General features: G+C 38.0%; 1 protein-coding gene and 1 long non-coding RNA gene across 2 annotated transcripts in view; both read right to left on the minus strand.

The window, feature by feature from the left end:
• The window catches only part of LOC115435301 (myelin basic protein-like), a 250,896-nt gene that overhangs the window by 56,257 nt on the left and 169,710 nt on the right, over positions 1–24,929 (minus strand). The gene's annotated exons all lie outside the window — the stretch shown is intronic.
• On the minus strand, positions 1,216–19,256 carry LOC115435184 (uncharacterized). Its single transcript, XR_003937666.1, has 3 exons — positions 19,027–19,256; positions 8,798–8,804; positions 1,216–1,227 (listed from the first exon to the last, which is right to left on the minus strand). It is a non-coding gene; the product is annotated as an uncharacterized LOC115435184 (long non-coding RNA).

The raw sequence follows: 24,929 nt of genomic DNA on the forward strand, positions 1-24,929 counted from the left end.
ACGAAGATGACAATGAAAACGACGGACCAAGACAACGTGAGGGACGACAAACAAGAGGATGACCAAGACAATGAAGATGACAATGAAGATGACAACAAAGACGACAACCAAGACAACGATGATGACCGAGACAACAAAGACAACAATAAAGATGACATCAAAGATGACGACCAAGACAACGACCAAGACGGTGACCAAGACAATGAAGACGACAACGAAAACAACAATGAAAACAACAACGAAGACGACAACGAAGACGACGACCAAGACAATGACCAAGACAGCGACCAAGACAACAACAAAGATGACAACCAAGACAATGAAGACGACAATGAAGATGAAGATGACGACTAAGATGACGAAGATGACTATGAACACGACGACGAACATCACTACGAAGATGACAATGAAGATGAAGACAACGATGACGACAAAGATGACAACAAATACAATGATGAAAACAACGAAGACGGTGCCTTCACAGTAGCTCATATCCGATCGACCAGTGAGATAAGAACCTCCTTTCCCTCAGACCCTTTGGAATCATCAGTCGGTGTTTTTTTTTGGAGATTTTCATCCATCAAACAGGGACTTTGATGATGTTTGACTCCTTCCATTCTGACCGTCCTCCTTTATGATCCGACACCGCTCATAAACAGATTCTAAACGAATTTAATTTCTTTTTATTACCATTAGACGTGCCTGTTTGCTGAGGTAGTTCAATGCGCTGTTCACTGGGGAAAAGCTAAAACATGAGGCTGGATAATCAAAGTGACCTCAGAGGATTCACAACGCGTCCTGATAAGGTCAAGAACATCAACAGGTGCCTCTTTTATGAAAACTTCACACTCGTGGAACATTCACTCAGTAGATCCAAAAAATTATGGCGGATTTGGCCAAAAGATTAAACCTGTTTGTCATTGTTCTAGATGATTTATGAGCACCAGCAGCAGCAGCTTCACAGGCTCATAAACACCTGTGGAACCAGTGGAAGTGGGCGGAGAACTGAGCCAAAGCGCAGTAATGAGCCACTGTGTAAATATTCCACTGTGACGGTGCATTCAAGTGCTGCAGGATGACACGGTTCTGGAGGTTCTGCTGCTGCCAATCCCTCCGAGACCGACTCACAAAGCGGTGGAACAGCTGTCGTCTCCGTGGGAAAAGCTCTCAGATACAACAACAGCTGCTGGGTTGGAGCATCCTCCATCTGGGAAAGCCCACGCTGCTCTGTGGGCGTCATGAGTGGACGTGGACATATGCCACTGATGTCACAGTCCACCGAAGTCCACACCGAGTCCAATCAGTTACGCTCTGGATTCATCCATCTACAGTTTAAGTGGACGACACCGCCTCGGAATAAAACAGCTTTAGTGAAGCCAATGACGATAATCATCATGTTATTATTATCGCTGGTTCGTCTCATCAGATGGACATTAATCTAAGTTTATCATATGAGGAAGACAGACGTTAAACCGTCCTCTCCAAAGAATAAGACATAGCAATGTCTACTGTCACAGTACTGACGCATCACATTGGGGTGTGTCTATTTTAGGGATGTAATGATTACTGGTATAACAATAACCTGTGGTAAAATTGCAGACGGTTAGTATTACCGTTTAAATTCTAATTATCATGATAACTGATTGATTACCGCACTTTTCCAGAGAAAATGCCTATGTATAAATCTGCTTTTATGTCAAATATTTGAGTATAGTTTTAATTTATTACAATTTTAATTGTATATACCTAATATTTGGAACCAATATTCACTTTTAAAGTCTTTGAAAAGGTTCGTTAAGCATCTGTGTGTTATTTATGCAATAAATTATATATATTTTTCAAATCGGATTTTATATATTTTTTTGTGTTTTTAGTCCTTTTATTTTAATCTAGTAGGTTAAAGTGAAAAAATAATAGGCAGATGATATAAATGAAGTTGTGCTGAAAAACAGATCCCAAACATGGGTATAGTAAACATTTGTTTATATAGTATATAAAGGCAAAACCTAAAGGACTGAAAAATGGACAAAATAGGCTCAGACCACTAAGGGTTAATATTTGAATGTTTCTGCAACAGAAGGTACATTGTACTGATTATTTTATTTGGTTTATTTGTTGTTGTTGTTTTTTTAAATACAACTTGGTTAAATTATTTCAGTGTGTGTATTAGTACTTTTTGAACATTTTGAGCACAATTTCAACAATACCGCAATAATAATGATAACCATGATAATTTTGGTCACAATAACCGTGATATGAAATTTTCGTATCGTTACATCCCTAAGTCTATTTCCACACAGCCAATCAGATGTCCTCATTTGTCCTGTTCCAATCAGCTGTAAGGACATGTTGTCCCAGATCCAATCATGGACACTGTTCCATGAACTCACTGTCCTCTTGTGTCCACAGTACTGTGCTCACATATGGAGTATATTTTCAGTTTTTTTCAGGTTACTCACATCTTTTTTGTTTGGATAGTTTGCAAATGTAAATATTTTCATAATTTAATGTTATTTTTTTTTTGCACTAAAATGTGGAGAAAAGTTAGTATTTGTCATTATTTATAGGTGATTGTGTTATTATTTGACTGGTCTGATTTATTTTAGATCATATTGGTCTGAATGTGGAATCTGAACTAAATTATATCAACATATTTGATTGTTAATATCGTCAGTGTAATTTTTGCTTTTCATAAATTCATCTCAGGGGCCACAGTGGACCCTTCGGCAGGGTCCGGTTTTGGCCTACAGGCCTTATGTTTGACACCTTTACTAATATGTGTGCCTTTGTAGATCTGATCTGTAACACACTTGAATATATGATAAATAAGGTATAATGTTGTTAAAATTGCAGATTTTTCATAAGAATTTTCAGTTTCTTTCAAGTTATTCACATCTTTTTTGTTTGGATAGTTTGTAAATGTAAAAATTTCATAATTTAATGTTATTTTTTGCACTAAAACGTGGATTAAGTTAGTATTTGTCGTTATTTATATGTGATTGTGTTATTATTTGACTGGTCTGATTTCCTTTAGATCATATTAGAACCTGAACTGAACACATTTGAACGTCTCTGCTGTGGAGAACCATTAACTGCGTAGGAAACATGCCGGTTGTAAATTCCACAGGTCTACAGTGAAACGTCTGTGTAAAACACTCACACATATCTGAGCTGGAGTGCATCATATGCGACTGAGCCAACTGTCGATCCACAGTAAGAACAGAAACGGGACTAAAATCAGCTGAACTCTGCTCCGTCGACTCCAACGCCTCGCAGTCAGTTTCACTCTGAAACGTTGCACAATCTGAGCTGAGATCCTGCAAGGACTCGCAAGAAAAGACTGTTGCATAATCGAGTGAGTAAGGGGGTGGGGGGGTGGGGGGTGCACACAAGGCGGCAGTTCCACCTCAGCTGTGCATTCACTCAGATAAACATCAAATTAAAACAGACCAACGTATTCACGGGAATCTGCATGTTTCATTACAAAAGTCTGAGTCAGATCTGTTCTCATCCATGACCAGAGTCTGTACACATGTGCAATTATCCGTCTGAAGACATCACCTGAGGGCGGGTTCACATGGAGCCGACAGCGCAGTCACATGACCTCAGCGCCGCCATAACCATTAGATTAACCCTTAAAGACCCAGATCCGCTTCTATGGGCGTTCAAAAAGGAATGAAACTACATTTAAGTTTTCTAAAAAACCCTGTATTTTCTATATTTAATTCACTGATCATGAAGATGTTCATTAAAGCTCACAATAAATAAATTAAAAAAAAAAAAAAAACAAGAAAAAGTGCCTGTTTCAGTCCAATCTGATTTATTATTAATTTTGTGCATTTTATTCATTACTTTGGTTCTTTTTGTTAATTTTGTTGCTTATTTTGCTTGTTTTTTTAACTTTATTTTAGTAAATTGTTCATTTATTTTTCATGTTATATATTATTTTGCTGTTTTTTTTTATTCATATTTGTTCATTTTGTTGCTTATTTTGTCCTTTTTTTTAACTTAATTTTAGTACCTTCGTTGCTTATTTTTTCACATTATTTATTATTTTGGAGTTATTATTCCTTTTTGTTCATTTTCTTATTCGCTTTTGTTCATTTTGTTGATTTTATTTATTATTTAAATTTTTGTTCCTTAACTTTGTTCTATTTGTGGCTTATTTTGTTCATGTTACTTATTATTTTGTTGATTTATTATTAATTTTTGTCCATTTTATTCATTACTTTGGTTCATTTTGTTGCTTATTTTATTCTTTTTTTTAAACTTTATCTTAGTACATTTATTGCTTATTTCTTAATGTTATTAATTATTATGTAGAGTTTTTTGATTCATTTTTGCTAATTTTGTTGCTTATTTTATCCTTTTTTACTTTATTTTAGTACATTTGTTGCTTATTTCTTCACATTATTATTTTGTAGGGTTTTTTTTATTAATTTTTGTTCATTTTGTTGCTTATTTTATCCTTTTTTACTTTATTTTAGTACATTTGTTGCTTATTTTTTCATGTTATTTATTATTTTGTAGGTTTTTTCATTCATTTGTGTTCATTTTGTTGCTTATTTTATCCTTTTTTACTTTGTTTTCGTACATTTGTTGCTTATTTTTTCACGTTATTTATTATTTTGCAGATTTTTTATTCATTTTTGTTCATTTCCATCCACTGTCATTGATCCAACACCATGGGTTTTACGGATGAATCAATGGTGTAGAAGATGATGGTGTTGCCACGGTAACTACGGAGCCTCTGAACGTCCAAATGGGTCATATCTGATGACCATGAAAAGATGAAGAACTGTATTTGACACCAATTACTGACATGTATTGATAGGATTAATGGATCAACAGGTATTAAACAGTTTGGATCAGTAGATGGTTTTGGTTTTTGAAGGTTCTCAGAACAAAAACAGGGTTCTGGATGTTATGAAATGAGGAAATCTCCGTATTTTTCAACTATTTTGTTAATTTTATTCTCACTTTAGAGGGATTTGTTCACTTTAATACCATATCTCAAGGTTTTTTGGTTCATTTTTTTCCTTATTTTCAAGTATTTGGCTCATTTTACAAGCTTTTGTAGATTTTAAAACAAAGATAAAACTGTATTTTCCACCAATTATTGATAGGATTAGTGGTTCAATATGTATTAAACATATTAGATCTGTAGATGGTTTATGTTTCCAGTGGATGTTTTGGGTGTTTATGGGTTAACACTCACTCCAAACCTCCTCCATATGTTTTCAGTTTGTTGGATTATTTTGGCCGTGCCCCTGTTTTCTGCGGTCGGCGACTATTTCTGGATCTGCGTTTTCTTCTCACAGAGACGCTCTTCGAACCAACATCTCACAACAGTTGAGTTTCAGATTTGAGGAGAATAAAAGAGCTGCGGCGGCGACGATAAGAGACGGTGACAGCGTTTATTTCACCCATGTCAGGTCTGTGTGTGAAGACGACGAGGATATTAATGCAGCAAACATAAATCTGTCACAAGTAGATGAGGTTTTTATAACAAAGGAGAAGGGGAACTCCACAGCAGCCAGAGCAATAAAACTGCAGAAAGCAATCAGGTATGAAAAGCAAATCATCTGCACAAAGAGGCCCAGATTCATCAGCCACAGTGCAGATGGAAATGGGAATATTAACCCTTAAACACCCAAAGCAAAACCCCCGAACATCCACTGAGGGAACTGGTTCATACCTGTTGATGCAATAATTCTATCAAAACATGGAAATAATTGGTGTAAAATACAGTTTTACTTCAATCATTCATAGGATAAAATGTAGAAAACCTTGTAAAATGAGAATAAAATGAGCCAAACACTTGAAAAATAAGGAAAAAATGAACCAAAAACCCTTGAAATATGATGCAAAAGTGAACAAGTCATTCTAAAGTGAGAATAAAATGAACAAAATAGCTGAAAAATACGGAGATTTCATCATTTCATAACATCCAGAACCCTGTATTTATTGATAACCTTCAAAAACCACAACCATCTACTGATCTAAACTGTTCACGACCTGTTGATCCACTAATCTTATCTATACATGTAAACAATTGGTGTAAAATACAGTTTCATCTGAATCCTTCATAGGATAAAATGTAGAAAACCTTGTAAAATGAGAATAAAATGAGCCAAATACTTGAAAAATAAGGAAAAAATGAACCAAAAAACTGTGAAATACGGGATAATAGTGCTCACATCCTTCTAAACTGGGAACAAAATGAGCAAAATAGCTGAAAAATACAGAGATTTCATCATTTCATAACATCCAGAACCCTGTTTTTGTTCTGAGAACCTTCAAAACTTAAACCATCTACTGATCTATAATATTTAATTCCTGTTGATCCACTAATCCTAGCAATCCATGTCAGTAATTGGTGTCAAATACAGTTCTTCATCTTTTCATGGTCATCAGATATGACCATATTTGGACGTTCAGAGGCTCTGTAGTTACCATGGAAACACCGTCATCTTCTACAACATTGATTCACCAGAACCAAAAAACTTGAAATATGGTATAAAAGTGAACAAATCCTTCTAAAGACAGAACATTAGACCCTGTTCCACCGCAGGAACAATGAGCATTACCCTGAACTTTGAAAAACCCCGGTGTGTTTCCATCCAAATTACAATCTTTCCTTCACCCCCAAACTTTCCCTGAAGAAGTTCCTGGTAGCAAGGTAGTACTTTTCAGATTACCCGGAATTCTTGAGGGGCGGGGCTGTGTGCTGGAGAACGCTGATTGGTGGACTACACCTGCAGCGTTCTGTTCATTCATGGGGCCTAGTAGTTGTGGGGGGGCCCATAGAGCAGTGGAGGGAGCCCAGTGGAACTAGAAGGTGTGAAATATTGGTGTAAGATCCGCTGCATAAGAGAGGTGTAGAGGTCAGAAGGTGAACGTTGAAAGCATGTTAAGTTTCATTTTCATAAGTGATGTTCTTTATGGACTGCACCCCCATATACAACCCCCCCGGTCCGATAGATTGAGAAGATAGTCAATTTCTCTAGGGTCCACAATGTTTATGCTTCCATGGGGCCCATAATTGGTAGCGACGCACTTGCCCACCACTAAGCCACAGCAAACTTTTATGTTTTGTTAATTTCATTTCCACAAGCTTCCGATGTTGGACCAAAAGAGAAGCTACGACAAGTGGACGGATGATGAGGTCCAGGCTCTTTTGAGCGTATTTGAGGAGGAGGAAATTCAGAGGGATTTTGAATCGACGACATGAAATCATCAAGTTTTGAGAAAAATTTGCCAACAAGCTAGCCGAGTTAAATGCACAGGTGAAGACACTACAACCCGATTGTTGATCATTGCCAGAAAGGTAACCCCGTTTCCCCGACATGGTCAAAAAAGTGTGAAGAACACAACAAATTGACTACCGACATCAGCGTACATTCTCCACTTGCTTGAGACGTAAAACCGGAAATGTTGTCAGTCATTGTTGTCAGTGTTCAGTAGTCCAGAAGATTTGGTGTTGTTGTCAGTGTTCAGTAGTCCAGAAGGGTCAATGTTGTTGTCAGTATTTACTAGTCCAGAAGGGTCAATGTTGTTGTCAGTGTGTTCAGTAGTCCAGAAGGGTCAGTGTTGTTGTCAGTGTGTTCAGTAGTCCAGAAGGGTCGGTGTTGTTGTCAGTGTGTTCAGTAGTCCAGAAGGGTCAGTGTTGTCAGTGTTCAGTAGTCCAGAAGATTCAGTGTTGTTGTCAGTGTTCAGTAGTCCAGAAGGGTCGGTGTTGTTGTCAGTGTGTTCAGTAGTCCAGAAGGGTCGGTGTTGTTGTCAGTGTGTTCAGTAGTCCAGAAGGGTCGGTGTTGTTGTCAGTGTTCAGTAGTCCAGAAGATTCGATGTTGTTGTCAGTGTTCAGTAGTCCAGAAGGGTCGATGTTGTTGTCAGTGTGTTCAGTAGTCCAGAAGGGTCGGTGTTGTTGTCAGTGTGTTCAGTAGTCCAGAAGGGTCGGTGTTGTCAGTGTTCAGTAGTCCAGAAGGGTCGGTGTTGTTCTCAGTGTTCAGTAGTCCAGAAGGGTCGGTGTTGTTGTACTCACTGAACAGATGGTTCGTAATAAGCAGATCCTGGTGTTGTCAGCTCTAGGGCTTCTACTGGTGGAAGAAGACGTTGCAGGCGAAAACTGAGAAATCGCACTATGCTAACAATGCAACATGGAATGAAGGAAGTCCACTGTTTTTTTTTTTATTTTTTTTTATTTTTACACACCCTTTTTTTTATTTACACACCTTGTTGTTTTTTTAAACAGTTTTTATTTACACCTTGGTTTTTTTTATACACCCTGTTTTTTTACACACCCTGTTTTTTATTTATACACCCTATTTTATTTACATACCCTGTTTTTTATACACCCTGTTTTTTTTGTTTTGTTTTTTTACATACTGTTTTTTTTTTTTTAAATACGCCCTGTTTTTTCACACCCCCTGTTCCTCCCTTTCTGCCCTGTACACTGGTTCAGATAAATTTAGACTGAATGTGGAAGCTGAACTCAGATGGGTTGGACCTGTATGGACTAAACCACCACAGGTAAAACCATGTGAAAATACTGATAAACTCAGTTCTTTTTCTGTGATTCTGTCAAACAGTCCTGGTCTTTTCGATGTGGTGCTTATGTAACAACAGTTTCAGTCGTACTTGGCAGATCTTCCTCAAACTTCCTCCAACACTCTGTGACTGTGACTCGATGACAGATGGACATGAGAAGCCGAAGGAGCGTCTTTTTCCCTCCATTCATCATCCAAATGTTTCCACACACACACACACACACACACACACACACACACACACACACACACACACTGATGTTTCTACAAACCCAATGCAAGCGCTCCTCTGGGAACACCAGCCTCTACAGTTTAGACTGAACAGATTCAAACACAGTCATTTAGGACAGAACAAGGAAAAGCAGCTGGTTCTGGAGGAAGAACCTACATACAAATATATACAACTATTACACCTATATACAAATATATACAACTATATACAACTATTACACCTATATACAACTATATACAACTATTACACCTATATACAACTATTACACCTATATACAATTATATACAACTATAACACCTATATACAACTATTACACCTATATACAACTATTACACCTATATACAAATATATACAACTATATACAACTATTACACCTATATACAAACATATACAACTATTACACCTATATACAAATATATACAACTATATACAACTATTACACCTATATACAACTATTACACCTATATACAATTATATACAACTATATACAACTATTACACCTATATACAATTATATACAACTATAACACCTATATACAACTATATACAACTATTACACCTATATACAACTATTACACCTATATACAAATATATACAACTATATACAACTATTACACCTATATACAAACATATACAACTATTACACCTATATACAACTATTACATCTATATACAATTATATACAACTATTACATCTATATACAATTATATACAACCATTACAACAATATACACTTAAATACAACTATTACATCTATATACAATTACATACAACCATTACATCTATATACAACTATATACATTTATATACAACTATTACATCTATATACAATTATATACAACTATTACATCTATATACAACTATATACACTTATATACAACTATTACATCTATATACAATTGCATACAACTATTACATCTATATACAACTATATACAACTATTACACTATATACAACTATATACAACTATTACACTATATACAACTATATACAACTATATACAACTGTATACATCTATGTACAACTATTACAACTATATACAACAGAAATCAGCTGTCATCAGATCTCATCCATCTGATTGGTTGATGTTTTATTTTCCTCCTTATAATCCTGTTTTTTCCGTCTCTTCCTGAACTAAACATGTTGATAATATTGGTGTAAATTCTGTTTTCATTGTGTGTATGTAATGTATGCATGTTTATTGTATGTTATGGGTCTGGTTTTATTCGTCCTTTTAACACCATTAACTTCACAGACAAAGTTTTGCGAGAGGAATTCTTCTGCTTTTCCCTGGCCTTCTTCTGGGTGTTTGAAATCCTCATGTTTTTTTTCATTTTGTGATGTCACTGGTTTATACATATTTCACATCATCCCATCTATAACACAATGTACACTGCATAGTCAAGTCTATACAAGCATCACTGTACAACATGTACATGTATATGAGAGCTGCTGCCTGTGATGTCACATGACTTCCAGGTCATCTCCATGTCAAAGAGGAGCCAAACGTCTAAAAATAGAACATCAAATCTGCGTATGATGTCCACGGGAGGTTCCATCAGCATCACAGCCCCATCAATGAGCATCCATTCACTCCATTTACAAGACATTCAACTCATCCTCTGCTCATTATTTTTGGCCTTTTCATGTAATTAGACTAAACTGTGAGTCAGACGAACAGAGAAGAAGAAATTATCTGCCTGTGATTGAACAATTCCTCCCAAAGCATCATGGGAATATGGCGACAGTTCGACATAAACATGCACTCGGAGCTGCATTTGAGTCCTCGTTGGAATAAAACAAGTGTAACAACAGGTCGGACACAGACGTCATCTACAACATGTACTGGTGATTACTTATTATAATGAGGATTAACCCCAGCCCCGCCCCTCCACAGCCCTGGCCCCGCCCCCTATCCTTCCAAATGTTGTTTTTGTCTTTCCTAAGTCATTTATTGCCATTTATTATAATATTATCCTCTGTATTTTGCATTTTTTTCAGTGTAAATCATGTATTTTCTGTATTTGATTCACTGATCATGTAGATGTTCATTAAAGCTCAGAGTAAACTCAAAGATTATTAGACAAAATCTGAATAAAAATTAGCAAAAAGTGACTTGTTCACCAAAATACATCATAAACTGATTGAACTGATACGTCTCCTCTTACCTTATTTTCTTACTATTTAAATTCATTTATTTTTGTTGTCTATTTTGTTTCTATTCTATTATTTCTTCTTTTAATTTTGTTCAGTTTGCAGCTTATTATATTCTTTTTTTGACCCTATAACTGCTTTATGGAGTTCAACAGGTGTCAAAAAGCAGTTGAACTAATTTATGAAAAAAAAGAGTCCAAAACATAAACTACTTTTCCCAAATTCCAATCCTTGTTGTTGTTCAGTGTGTTCCAGTTCACAGTTAATGTTCAGCATCCTAAATCTCTTACTGATGTCCATTCTAGTGCCTTATTTAGTCCAAACCTGTCAAACTTCACTTCCTCTTTTTGTCTTTTTCTGTTCTTCCACCTGTTTTGACCCTTAAACACACAGTCAAACAAAACCACTGAAGAAAAGGAACACCAGCACAAACTCACATCAGCTTTCATGAACCTGAAACAGATGCAGATTCAGCCGTTTCACTGAAGCAACGTCTCAGGGGTTAAAGGGTTAATAGATAGTAAAGTTAAATGGAGTGTGTTTTACTCATGTATCAAGTCCATTTAAAGCCTGTAAAAGTCCAAACTGTGGCTGTGTTCGGTCTAAATGGGAGGATCATCCTGGTTTTAGGCGTGGACATGATGCTGATATTGTGTCAGCGCAGCTCTGAGTGCGTTTGTGCGTCGTTGCCTGGTTCTTTTGTTCGGCTTTAACCCTGGTCATGTTCACACTAGACAACCACTTCTTTTAACCCTCCAGCTGCTCCGTGTGACCGCGATGTTACGCTCGGCTGTGAGACCGTTACGTAATGACTACAGAGCATGTGCGACTGCGGCGGGGGGGGTGCGTGCTCTGACGGACCGTAGAGCTGATGGCAGATCTGAGGTTAGAATCAACACCTGAGCCTCAGAAACAGAGGCAGACGCTGCAGGAAGTCTGACATTTGGCCTGTGACGGTTCACACTGAGTCTGGTTTATGTGAAAAACTAGAACAACCACAGTAAGAGTGAAACAACACGCTCCGTTTGGTAGAAACGCAGGAATCCTCATAAATGAAAAAGAAACTGAATGTAACAAACACAAACAGTTCTAGTGTTCCTGTATCAGAACCACCAGAACCAACACCAGCTGAACTGAAGAGGTCGTCAGGTTCTGTCTCTGTGTTCCATCATAGAAATAATTAAATATTTATGTTAGGTCTGTCAAAATTAACACATTATCTCAGATTAATCCATCCTTCTGATTAATGTGATTGTAAATGTTAACTCCATGAACCCATCTGCAGAATGACTGTGAACATCTGCTCTAGGGATGCAAATTATTGATTAATCTACTAATTCGTTAGGTTTGTTGGAGGTACTATCTTTATTCTATTGTTTTTATTTAGTAGTGGTTTATTATTCTTATTTATCTATTTTTAACTGTATGGCTTTTTGTGTTTTTTTTTTTCTTTTTTATCTATTCTTGTATTTCATTCTTTTTATTTGGGTTTTATTTATTCTTCTGTATAGCACTGTTTTCTTTTTTGTACAGTTTCTCTGTCTTTAAATCTATTCTGCATTTTATTCTTCTATTTTGGTTTTAATTATTCTTCTGTACAGCACTTTGGTCCACTGCGGTTGTTTTAAAGTACTTTACAAATAAAGTTGGATTGGATTAATCATTAGTTGGTTGACCTTATCAATCGATTAACGATTAATTGATAAGCGGCGATTTTCCTGAGAACCTGAATTTCTCTTTCAATACAGTCTATAAGAATAAAAGCTAAATATTGTTTACATACTTCATGATAAAATCATGTCATATTCCTGAATGACTGATTTATTGAACCGTTGGATACAGAACAGACAAGGACATTTATGGAGTAGAAGGAAAGAAATTCAACAGAGAAATAAAGTCCAGTCCACAATAGTCCAGAGGACCGTGGACTAGACCAACCACCAACCTCCAGGGAAAACGCTCCAGTCCGATACCGACCCCATATTTGTGTGTGTATTTGGGGGTGGGGGTGGGGGTGCACCGCTCCCACAGACAGACGAGCCAGTCTGTGTTTGGCTCCACCATGTCCATAAAGACAGTCTAACTCACCAACACCATGATCCAGTTCAATGACCGACTATCCTACCAAAGGTGGAACCCAGAGGTAGAAGCCAGAAGTAGAACCCAGAGGTAGAACCCAGAAGTAGAAGCCAGAGGTAGAACCCAGAGGTAGAACCTAGAGGTGGAACCCAGAAGTAGAAGCCAGACGTAGAACCCAGAGGTAGAACCTAGAGGTGGAACCCAGAAGTAGAAGCCAGAAGTAGAACCCAGAAGTAGAAGCCAGAGGTGGAACCCAGAAGTACAACCCAGAGGTGGAAGCCAGAGGTAGAACCCAGAGGTGGAACCCAGAGGTGGAACCCAGAAGTGGAACCCAGAAGTAGAACCCAGAAGTAGAACCCAGAGGTGGAAGCAGGAGGTACAACCCAGAGGTAGAACCCAGAAGTAGAACCCAGAGGTGGAAGCCAGAGGTACAACCCAGAAGTAGAACCCAGAGGTACAACCCAGAAGTAGAACCCAGAGGTGGAAGCCAGAAGTAGAACCCAGAGGTGGAAGCAGGAGGTACAACCCAGAAGTAGAACCCAGAGGTGGAAGCCAGAAGTAGAACCCAGAAGTAGAACCCAGAGGTGGAAGCCAGAAGTAGAACCCAGAGATGGAATCCAGAGGTGGAACCTAACCCAGCCCAGCCCAGCTCCGCCCAGCCTGGTCCTAAACCCCGCCCCCCTCAGTAACTCCTGTGTTATGTGACTGAACCTGTCCGCCCACAACAGGCACCGACGACAGAGGAAGTGAAGGAGGGGAAGTCTGAAGCGGATGTTGACTAACCTCAGTGTTCCACCTGCAGAACGCCGTCATGACATGTGACGGCGAGAATACACACACAGAACAGCACAAAGAAAAAAACACACACACAGTTTACACTAAGTGGACAAAAGTCTGTGGACACGTTGGATTCAGGTGTTTGTTTTCTAACAGAGGTCTGGGATAAAAACAATAAGGACTGATGTCAGAATATAGTTTTATATTATGGGATAAATATCAGTGCATTGGTTAGTTTGGGTTAAATTATTATCTTTGCTACTTTCTTCACATCTCACTAAGGAAGAAAAATCTCCCATTAAACTATAATTAAATATTAATTTTTTTCTGTTAAATCCTCATGAACAGGACATCTTTCAGCTGTAGACATGATGTGTGCACATACTTTTGTCCATAATGTTATTTACCTTGTGTTGATGTTTTGCTCTTCTACTTTTATTTATTATCTTTAACATTTCTAATCCATACATTTATCTTTTTTTACTCTTGTCTATCTCATCTGATCTGCTTCCAAACCTTAGAAGGAACGTCTACAATACTAAAAACTGAAACTAGAATTAACTTTACATATAAGTGATATTTAGTTCTGTTCATTTTTATGGTTTTTTATGCATAAATAGTGTTGGACTCACATTAAACTTTAATTAAATATTGATGTTTTTATGTTAAATCTTTAAGAACAGGACATCTTACAGCGTAGACATGATGTGTCCCAATATTTATGTCCATATAGTTTAGAAACATCAATATTTCACTAAAGTTTAATGGGAGATGTGAAGAAAGTAGATGGTTAGAAAAAAAGAGTCAATAAAATGAACAAAATAGGCAACAAAATTAATACACATCAAAAAGAAAAAAAGCATCAAAATGAACAAAATGAGCAACACAAGCATTTTAAAAAAATAAACAAAAAAGCCTTAAAATGAATAAAACTTAAGAAAAGAGCATCATAATGAGCAAAATACACACAAATAAATAAAGCAGATGGTTAGTTGAAGTAGAAAATTATAATTTACAGTCAGAGCAGGAAAAATATTTCCGAAATTTAAAGGAAGAACTTTTAAAATCAGAGTCATGGATAAAAATAAATAAATAAATCAAAACCATCTCTGAGTGATTTTGGAATCAAAGATAATTTATCCCAAACTAACCAATGCACTGATATGTATCCCATAATATAAAACTATATTCTGACAACAGTCATTATTGTTTTGGATCCCAGACCCTTGTTAGAATCCAACATGTCCACATATTTTTGTTCCCATACTTCTGTCCCCATATTTTCGTCCACATACTTTTGTCCCCATATTTTCATCCACATACTTTTGTCCCCATACTTTTGTCCCCACACTTTTGTCTCCATACTTTTGTCCACATATTTTTGTCCCCACACTTTTGTCCCCACACTTCTGTCCACATACTTTTGTCCCCATACTTTTGTCCACATGCTTTTGTCCCCAAACTTCTGTCCACATACCTTTGTCCCCATACTTTTGTCCACATACTTCTGTCCACATACTTTTGTCCCCATACTTTTGTCCACATATTTTTGTCCCCATACTTTTGTCCCCACACTTCTGTCCACATACTTTTCTCCCCATACTTTTGTCCACATACTTTTGTCCCCAAACTTCTGTCCACATACTTTTGTCCCCATACTTTTGTCCACATATTTTTGTCCCCATACTTTTGTCCACATATTTTTGTCCACATACTTTTGTCCCCATACTTCTGTCCACATATTTTTGTCCACATACTTTTGTCCACATACTTTTGTCCACATGTGTAAACTCTAATCCTCTGTGTTTTTTCCACAGCTGAAGGAATGTGAGTGGAACATGTGACGATGCCTCAACAGGAGCCGTTGGGCCTTTTCTCCCAGGCTGAGGCCGAGGTAAATCCTATCAAACGCACTGGAATGCCTCCACGCCCCCCCACCCCCTCCCAGCCCAGGTAGTTTCACCAACACAGACTCCTCCTCCAACTATGTGAAGGTCGACCTGCGACCGCTGGCATCTCAACACCGTGTACATTTGTAATCCTGGAGGTTTCACAAAATCCATGAATCATCCCAGAAGGTTTTTGTGTTTGAGTGAAAGACAAGCACCGACATGGATCTGATATGGACTGGACTGGATTTGGACTGGACTGGACTGAGCCTGGACTGGACTAGACTAGACTAGACTAGACTAGACTAGACTGGACTGGACTGGACTGGACTGGACAGGACTATACTAGACTGGACTGAGCCTGGACTGGACTAGACTAGACTAGACTGAGTCTGGACTGGACTGGACTATACTAGTCTGGACTGGACTAGACTAGACTAGACTAGACTGGACTAGACTAGACTGGACTGGACTGAGTCTGGACGGGACTGGACTGGACTGGATTTGGACTGGACTAGACTAGACTAGACTAGACTGAGTCTGGACTGGACTGGACTGGACTATACTAGTCTGGACTGGACTAGACTAGACTAGACTAGACTGGACTAGACTAGACTGGACTGGACTGAGTCTGGACGGGACTGGACTGGACTGGATTTGGACTGGACTAGACTAGACTAGACTAGACTGAGTCTGGACTGGACTGGACTATACTAGTCTGGACTGGACTAGACTAGACTAGACTAGACTAGACTGGACTAGACTAGACTGGACTGGACTGAGTCTGGACGGGACTGGACTGGACTGGATTTGGACTGGACTAGACTAGACTAGACTAGACTAGACTAGACTGGACTGGGTCTGGACTGGACTAGACTGGACCTGACTAGACTAGACTGGACTGGACTGGACTGCACTAAACTGGACTGCACTTGACTGGACTTGGTATGGACTGGACTGAGTCTGGACTGGACTAGGCGAGACTAGACTAGACTAGACTGGACTGGACTAGACTAGACTAGACTGGACTGGATTGGACTGGACAAGACTGGACTATAGTAGATTGGACTGGACTGGGTCTGGACTGGACTAGACTAGACTAAACTGGACTGCACTTGACTGGACTGGGTCTGGACTGGACTAGACTAGACTGGACTACAATGGACTGGACTAGACTAAACTGGACTACAATGGACTGGACTGGACTGGACTAGACTAAATTGGACTGGGTCTGGACTGGACTAGACTAGACTGGACTAGACTGGACTGGACTACAGCGGACTGGACTAGACTAGACTAGACTGGACTAGACTAGACTAGACTGGACTGGACTAGACTAGACTAGACAAGACTAGACTAGATTGGACTGGGTCTGGACTGGACTAGACTAGACTGGACTACAATGGACTGGACTAGACTAGACTAGACTAGACTAGACTAGATTGGACTGGGCATGGACTGGACTGTAAGTTTCGGTTTAGGACAGATCTGATTCAACAAATGTTCATATTCCTCATACATACTCTTCCACCCTTACACACACTCTTTTTCTTTGATTCTCTGCTTATATTTTTGTTGAACTTTGTATATTATTGTTTTATTTTTATTGTCTTTCTTTAAGCTAATGCTGTCATGAGTCAGATTCATTTTATTCGCCCCACAGGGTTTTCTGATCTCACCTGCACAAGTTGTTTCTTTGTTTGTCCTCATGTTTCATTTGTTGTTGTGCAAAATAAATAGATAAAAATGAATATATAAATAATAATGAGAGCCTTTCAGTCTCTGCTCACATGTTTGGATCCATCAGTCCAAATACAGACACTGTTTCACACAGGAAACCATCTGTCATCCATTCTGACAAACACTAAATACACTGCACTGGGTTTATGTGTTTTATGTGTTTTTATGTGTTTTATGTATTCTATCTGTTTTTATGTGTTGTACTTGGTGGTTCTTCTGTAAACCTAGACCTGGACAAATGAGATCCTACACAGACCTTTATCTGTTGGACTGTGTTCTGGATGTATGGGAGTGTTTTTAAAGCCTCAGTGTGGTTTTGAAACTGTGTCTAACAGCTGTGACAAAAAACACAGGTCTGTTTTTACTTGGAACAGAAAATAAATCTATCTATCTATCTATCTATCTATCTATCTATCTATCTATCTATCTATCTATCTATCTATCTATCTATCTATCTTTTTTGTTTATTGTGCTACTTATTTGTTTATTTTTGTCCATTTTCTTGCCTATTTTGTTCAGTGTTTATTCATTTTGTAAATTTTTCACTAATTTTGCCGCTATTTTTTAATCTTGAGTCATTTTGATGCTTGTTTGACCATTTTTTCCTTATTTTGTTAACTTTTTTCATCAATATGCCATTTTTTCATATCTATCTATATGTCTTTTTTGTTAGGTTTTTATTAATTTTGCATCATTTTTCACAAATTTTGCTGCTTTTTTTTGTCTGCACTCATTTTGATACTTTTGTTTGTCCATGTTTTCCCTTATTTTGTTAACTTTTGTCATCTATCTATCTATCTATCTATCTATCTATCTATCTATCTATCTATCTATCTATCTATCTATCTATCTATCTATCTATCTATCTATCTATCTCCTACTAACATCTGTTGTTAATCCTATGGACCATATGTGTTGGTTGTTGATCCTTGTGTCCTTTCACTCTGTGTTTACAGCTGAGTCATGTCCAACTCCCCAGTGTTCATCTGTCCAACTACACACACAGTAAAGAGTAAAAGCCTGTAAATAACAGTGGAGCAGTCTGGGTTCAAAACATGAGTCTGGGTTAAACTGGGTCTAATGTACCCCCCCCACCCCCACCCCCCTTGGACCTGGTGTTGGTTCTGACTCCACAAGTTCCACTGGAGCCTCGTGCACGTGTTTACTCCACAACCTTCGGTGAAAACACGTCCACGTCCCTCAGATCAGCTGATCCGGACCATCTGATGAACCCCAGAGGGTCTGGGGGGGCGGGGTGGAGGGTCAGGGGGGGTTTACGCCCTTACGCAGCGGTAAGGTGGGGGTGCGCACAAGCAGGACCGGTGACAGCGGTGACAGGAGGTCCACCACACGGTTCGGATCGTCCACACACAGCAGACGGAACCCCCCGTGGTGTAAATCCCATTCCACTCGTGTTTCTGCTGCAGGTTTGAAACTGCTGAGAGTGTAAACAAGTGGAGGAGCACGCGCTTCCTGCCTGCCGCGCGCGCATCGCATAAACGGACCCCCCCACCCGGGATGAGAGGACGCACGTGAACCCCAGTGTGTTGACATGTGTGTAGACCGGACCGGACCGGAACCGCCGGACCGGCCGGACCGTGCACGTACCCGTGTGTCTCCGGTGCAGTCAGACGCATCCACCGCGGAGCCCGGACCGGACGGATCCGCCTGTCAGTCTCCTCCTCGGCCGCGGTCGGTGTTCGGTGTTCGGTGTCCACATCTACGCCCTCCGGCCCCGAGTGGATGAACGGATGAACCCCGGAAGAAAAACAACAGAAAGAAAAAAAGAGCAGAAAAAAAAAGGAAAACGGCCGCGCGTCCGTGCTTCCTGGTCTACGCTCAGTGGGGGGTGGAGGTGGAGGGAGGGGGGCGGGGTGGAGGTGGAGGGGGTGGGGGGTGAGGGAGGGAGGGAGGGGTGGGGCGGAATGCGGCTCCGCTCCGGCGGCACGTTCATACACGTCTGCGCACCAGCGGCCCCGGGCCCAGTGGGGGGGGGGTTCGAAACCGAGCTCAGGTTCATTAAAATGGACCGAATCAGTACTGGGGGGGGGGGCATCACTGCCTTATGGTAATCTGTACACATTTGTAATCTCAGTAGAATATCACTAACAGGATTTTTATTTATTTATTTATTTTTTACTAACAGGAATAATGTCACCTCCTTTGTTTATTTCTGTTACATAACTGCAGAACATTGTTTATTGTTTACTTATTTATCTTTTTTTCTTGCTCTTCAGTTGCTTTCTTTCTGTACTTTAAGTGTGTTGGACCAACTGTAACACACACATTTCACCCCCCAGGATTAATAAAGTATTTCTGATTCTGGTTCTGGTTCTGGATCTGGTTTTGGTTCTATTTGCACAACCTGCTCTGAGTCTGTGCAATAAAACAGGAAAACAACATTTACATTGTACTAGTAGTGCAATAAGTTGCAATAAATAAATAAACATTTTATGATAAATAAAAGCAAACAACACAATGCAAATGCACTTCAGCCTGCAGAACTACAGCTGTTCAGGTCTGGATCAGAACCACATTTAGATGGATGTGTTTATAATGTAGACGCTGCTGCTTTGTTCAGTCAACCCTTATAATGTGTTCAACTGTAAATAAAAGAACACCCTGACGTCTGCGTTAAAAACAGAAAGGAATACTGACATTAAAAAAAGATGTGTTTTTAAACAAATAAAATGTCCTTGTTTTTTTAACTCGGTTCTTTGAGTTCTATCCAAAGTGTAAAGTATGCAGTTCATTGCATCGTTTTTAAAGTTTCTTTCTTTTTTTTTTTTTTTTCTTTACATATTATAAAAACCTCTGGACTCTTGAGTCTAATAATAACTGGTGCTAAACAAATTCTCTGTGATTTATATTAAAGTTAACTCCCTTTATTACAAAATTCACTTTAATAAGGACATTCAATCCCTGCACTTTACCCATAATAGCACCTAGCATTAGCATTTAGCCCATCCAGACATTTAGGTTAACATTAGCATTAGCATTTAGCCATTCAGGGCATGTAGGTTTAAGTTAGTATTAGCATTAGCCCATCAGGGCATGTAGGTTAACGTTATTGAGCTGCTTTTAATTGTGCAAACCCATGTGGTGCAGAGTAAAAAGCTAAACTCAACTCAGTGCTAACCGCTAACGCAAGGCCACGGTGCCGCCCTCCTTCTATCACAGTATGAGTCACAGACTTAGTACAAAAGGCTAATATTTGATTTTCTTTTTCAGCTCGACTTCATCATATGTCAACATTTACTCCAACCCTTCACTAAGCCCCTCCCAGAAAGGGCTCCCATCCAATCCTACCTTAGCAACTGTAACCAGGGACGAGGATCTGTCAGACTTCAGTACGAGGTGTTCGTAGAAGCTGTAAATCTGACAAATATCCTCAGAGTTTGTGTTTTATGGATCAAACCCACATTTGTTTTATGATTATTTCGTTAATTTTTTGTGTTAATTTGATAATTTTCAAGGTTATTTTATTAATTTCAGTTCATTTTCTTAATTATTTTATTCCTTTGTGTGAACACTCTTCTTTATTTTGTTGACTCTGCTAATTTTGATGCTCATTTTCTTCTTTTTTTGTTTATTTTCTTGACCATTTTCTTCAGTTTTGTTAATTTTCTTGATTATTTGGCTCATTTCTGTTCATTTTGATGCTTATCTTGTTATTTTTGTTCATCTTATTGAGTTTTGGTTTTCATTTTAGTATTCATTCTGACCATTTTCTATTTTGTTTTATTGATTTCAGTTCATATTCCTGATTTTTATGTCAATTTGTGTTGATTTTTTGTTAATTTTCTTGAGTATTTTTATTCAGTTTTGTCCAGTTTCTTAATTATTTGATTAATTTCTTTTCATTTTGTTGGATATTTTTAATTTTTTATGTCCACTTTCTTGACTATTTTTTGGTAAGTTGTGTTAATTTTGCTTTTTTTTTTTTTTTTTTTTTTTTTTGCTCATTTTGTATTGATTATTGTCCTTTTTTCTTTCTGTAATGTTATCTTTTTGCTCATTCCGCTGCTTATTTTGCTCATTTTTGTTCATTTTCTTGATTATTTGATTGATTTTTGTTCATTTTCTTGAGTATTTTGCATATTCGTTCATTTTGATGCTTTTGTTTTTGAAAATTTTGTATCGATTTTTGTCCATTTCTTTTTTATGTTTTTTTGTTTGTTTTTTTTTATTCAGTTGCTTATTTTGCTCATTTTTGTTCATTTTCTTGATTATTTGATTGATTTTTGTTCATTTTCTTTAGTATTTTGCATATTTGTTCATTTTGATGCTTTTGTTTTTGGAAATTTTGTATCGACTTTTGTCCATTTCCTTTTTATTTTATTTTTTTTATTTTTTTTCATTCCGTTGCTTATTTTGCTCATTTTTGTCATTTTCTTGATTATTTGATTCATTTTTGTTCATTTACTTGAATATTTGATTCATTTTTGTTCATTTTCTTGATTATTTCATTTATTTTGTTTATTTTCTTGATTATTTGATTCATTTTTGTTCATTTTCTTGAGTATTTTGCTTATTTGTGTTCATTTTGATGTGTTTTTTCTCATTTTGTGGTGATTTTTGCCCATTTCCTTTTTACATTGTTATTTATGATTTTGGGGTTTTTTTGTTTTGTTTTTTGTTTTTTTTGCTTTTTCACTGCTTATTTTGTTCCGTCTGCTGGTTGTGTTTGTAAAACTCATTCTGACTAAACCACCCACCACCACCACTTTGTACTTTGTTGCTTTAATCAAATCAAGCCCAATAAAAACATTACCTTAGTCTGAATGCATTTTAAAAAGGTCTTTTAGGAGAAAGGAGGATTAGAAGTTGGCGTCAGCATTAACGTTTGCACAGTAAATGTCACCTTGGTCTTGAACTTGTTTTTCTTTTAGGATTTTTATATTAAAATGTGCCTTCGTTCTTTTCTCCCTTCATCGGTTTCTGTGGAAATGACTTCTCCAGTGACTTATTGGATTCACATCAAACAAACATCCAAGTAAAAAAAAAAAGAGTGAGAGTCAAAGTTACACTAGTTTGGGATTTTTCATTCTAGTTTAGTTTTATTTAGTTTTGACTGTTTTTTTTCTCTAATTCAGTTCATTTTAATTTGTTTTTAGAGCAGGCTTGCTAGTTTTTATTAGTTTTCATTTTGCTTAGTTTTAGTATTAATTTGAGTTTTGTCGTATCTTTTATTCAAATAAATCCCAGACAGGACTCTGCTGCTTTCTCCCAACTTTAGTCTCCATGTTTCCAGGTAGAGTGGGGACCAGAAGACGACTGGAAACCACAAGTGACAGACCGTTAAAGATCATATGGTGCCGCTAGATGCAATTGCTAGAGCGAAATAAATCGATTTTGTATCAATCTGACATTGACAAAGATGAAAACGAAGGGAATTTTATCCATAATTTTTATCCGTTTTAGTTAGTTTTGTAAACACACAATACAGTTTCAGTTAGTTATCGTTTTTTTCCTTTAATTATATTGTTTTTATTTATTTCAGTTAACGAAAATGTTTTTACAATTCTAGTTTTTGTCATTTCAATACTTTTCGTTGATGATAATAACCTTGGTGAGAGTGTTTCTTATCTCAGGGTTTCTCAACCTCTGTTGATCCACGTCCCACTAACAGCCTCATGAGCCTACTGCTGCCCCCCCATATGCCCGAAAAATTTGTGGGATGAGGAAAATACATTCTGGAGCAGATGGAGTAAATCCATCAGAGACAGGAAAGTTCACCAGCACCAGCCGTTCAATTACAGACAGACGTGTTCTTAGGAAGTACGTTCTCTAAGACCCTTCGGACCAAGACTGTACTCTGTGTTCTTGGTTTTGAGAAACAGCCAATGTTTGTCCTCCACTCCTCCTCCTGGGACGCAGAATTGTGACGTTCGTCGCATTTCAATGACATAAAGGTCGGATAAATGCGACCTGGACGTTCAGACTGAAGTCACATTGGAAAATATCTGATATGTATCAGATTTAGGACCACATAAGGAAGTGGTCTGGGTCGGATTTAGGACCACATACGAAAGTGGTCTGGGTCGGATTTAGGACCACTTATGAAAGTGGTATGGGTCGGATTTAGGACCACTTATGAGAGTGGTCTGGGTCGGATTTAGGACCACATACGAAAGTGGTATGGGTCGGATTTAGGACCACTTATGAAAGTGATCTGGGTTGGATTTAGGACCACATACAAAAGTGGTCTGGGTCGGATTTAGGACCACATAAGAAAGTGGTCTGGGTTGGATCTAGGACCACATACGAAAGTGGTCTGTGTCAGATATAGGACCACATACGAAAGTGATCTGGGTCGGATTTAGGACCACATAAGAAAGTGATCTGGGTCGGATTTAGGACCACATACGAAAGTGGTCTGGGTCGGATTTTGGACCACATACGAAAGTGATCTGGGTCGGATTTCGGACCACATACGAAAGTGGTCTGGGTCAGATTTTGGACCACATACGAAAGTGGTCTGGGTCAGATTTAGGACTACATATGAAAGTGATCTGGGTCAGATTTAGGACCACATATGAAAGTGATCAGATCCAGGTCACATATGGGTGGATTTGGACCACACTGACCTTCAGTGTGATCGTGTCCATGTGTTAAATGCGTCCAGTGTTTGATGAAGCTCTAACAGTCTGGGCTGACGTCCAAACACAGACGTCTGAATGGATCTGGTCAAAGTTTGTGGACTAATGTTTTGTCAGATGACACTTTTCTTGACTATTCCGATCCCACTTGAAGACGATGGGAGTTGAAGCTGTAATACGATGATGCGGCAAAGCCCGAATAAATCAAACGGGCTGCGATAATGTTTCCGCAGAACTGGCTCCATCCATTGTGCGCTGAGCTGAGCTGGGCAGCGGTCGGAGGAGGGGAATGTGATGAGCCCACGGCCCAGAAAATGACTCCGCAGCGTCAGTCATATAATAATAACCCATTAGAGACGAGGAGGATGGAGTTCCACACGGATACAGTAGGCTGTTGTCATGGCAATAGCCCGGCCTCAGCCGAGTTAATGGGCCAAAAACAGCAGCTCTGGATAAGTGTGAGGAAGATACTGCTGGTTTGGATCGACGCTGAGGGGAAAGTGGGGAATACAGACTCCGATTTCTGTTAAAATAAGAATAGTAATAAAAGAAAAAAGAAGTGATGAATACAGACCCCTATTTCTGTTAAAATAATAATAATAATAATAATAATAATAATAATAATAATAATAATAATAATAATAATAATAAAAGAAAAAATAAATGGTGAATATAGACTCCTATTTCTGTTATAATAATAATGATAATAATAATAATAATAATAATAATAATAATAATAATAATAATAATAATAATAATAATAATAATTTATTTTCTTTACTAATTTCTTCAGTTTTGTTAATTTCCTTGCCATTTTCTGTTCATTTTGATGCTCATCTTGTTAATTTTTGTGAATTTAATTGAGTATTTTCTTCTGTTACGTTGAGTTTCATAATTGTTTGGTTCATT

Source organism: Sphaeramia orbicularis, chromosome 16 (assembly GCF_902148855.1).
Source record: "Sphaeramia orbicularis chromosome 16, fSphaOr1.1, whole genome shotgun sequence".
In the NCBI taxonomy this organism is placed as follows: domain Eukaryota; kingdom Metazoa; phylum Chordata; class Actinopteri; order Kurtiformes; family Apogonidae; genus Sphaeramia; species Sphaeramia orbicularis.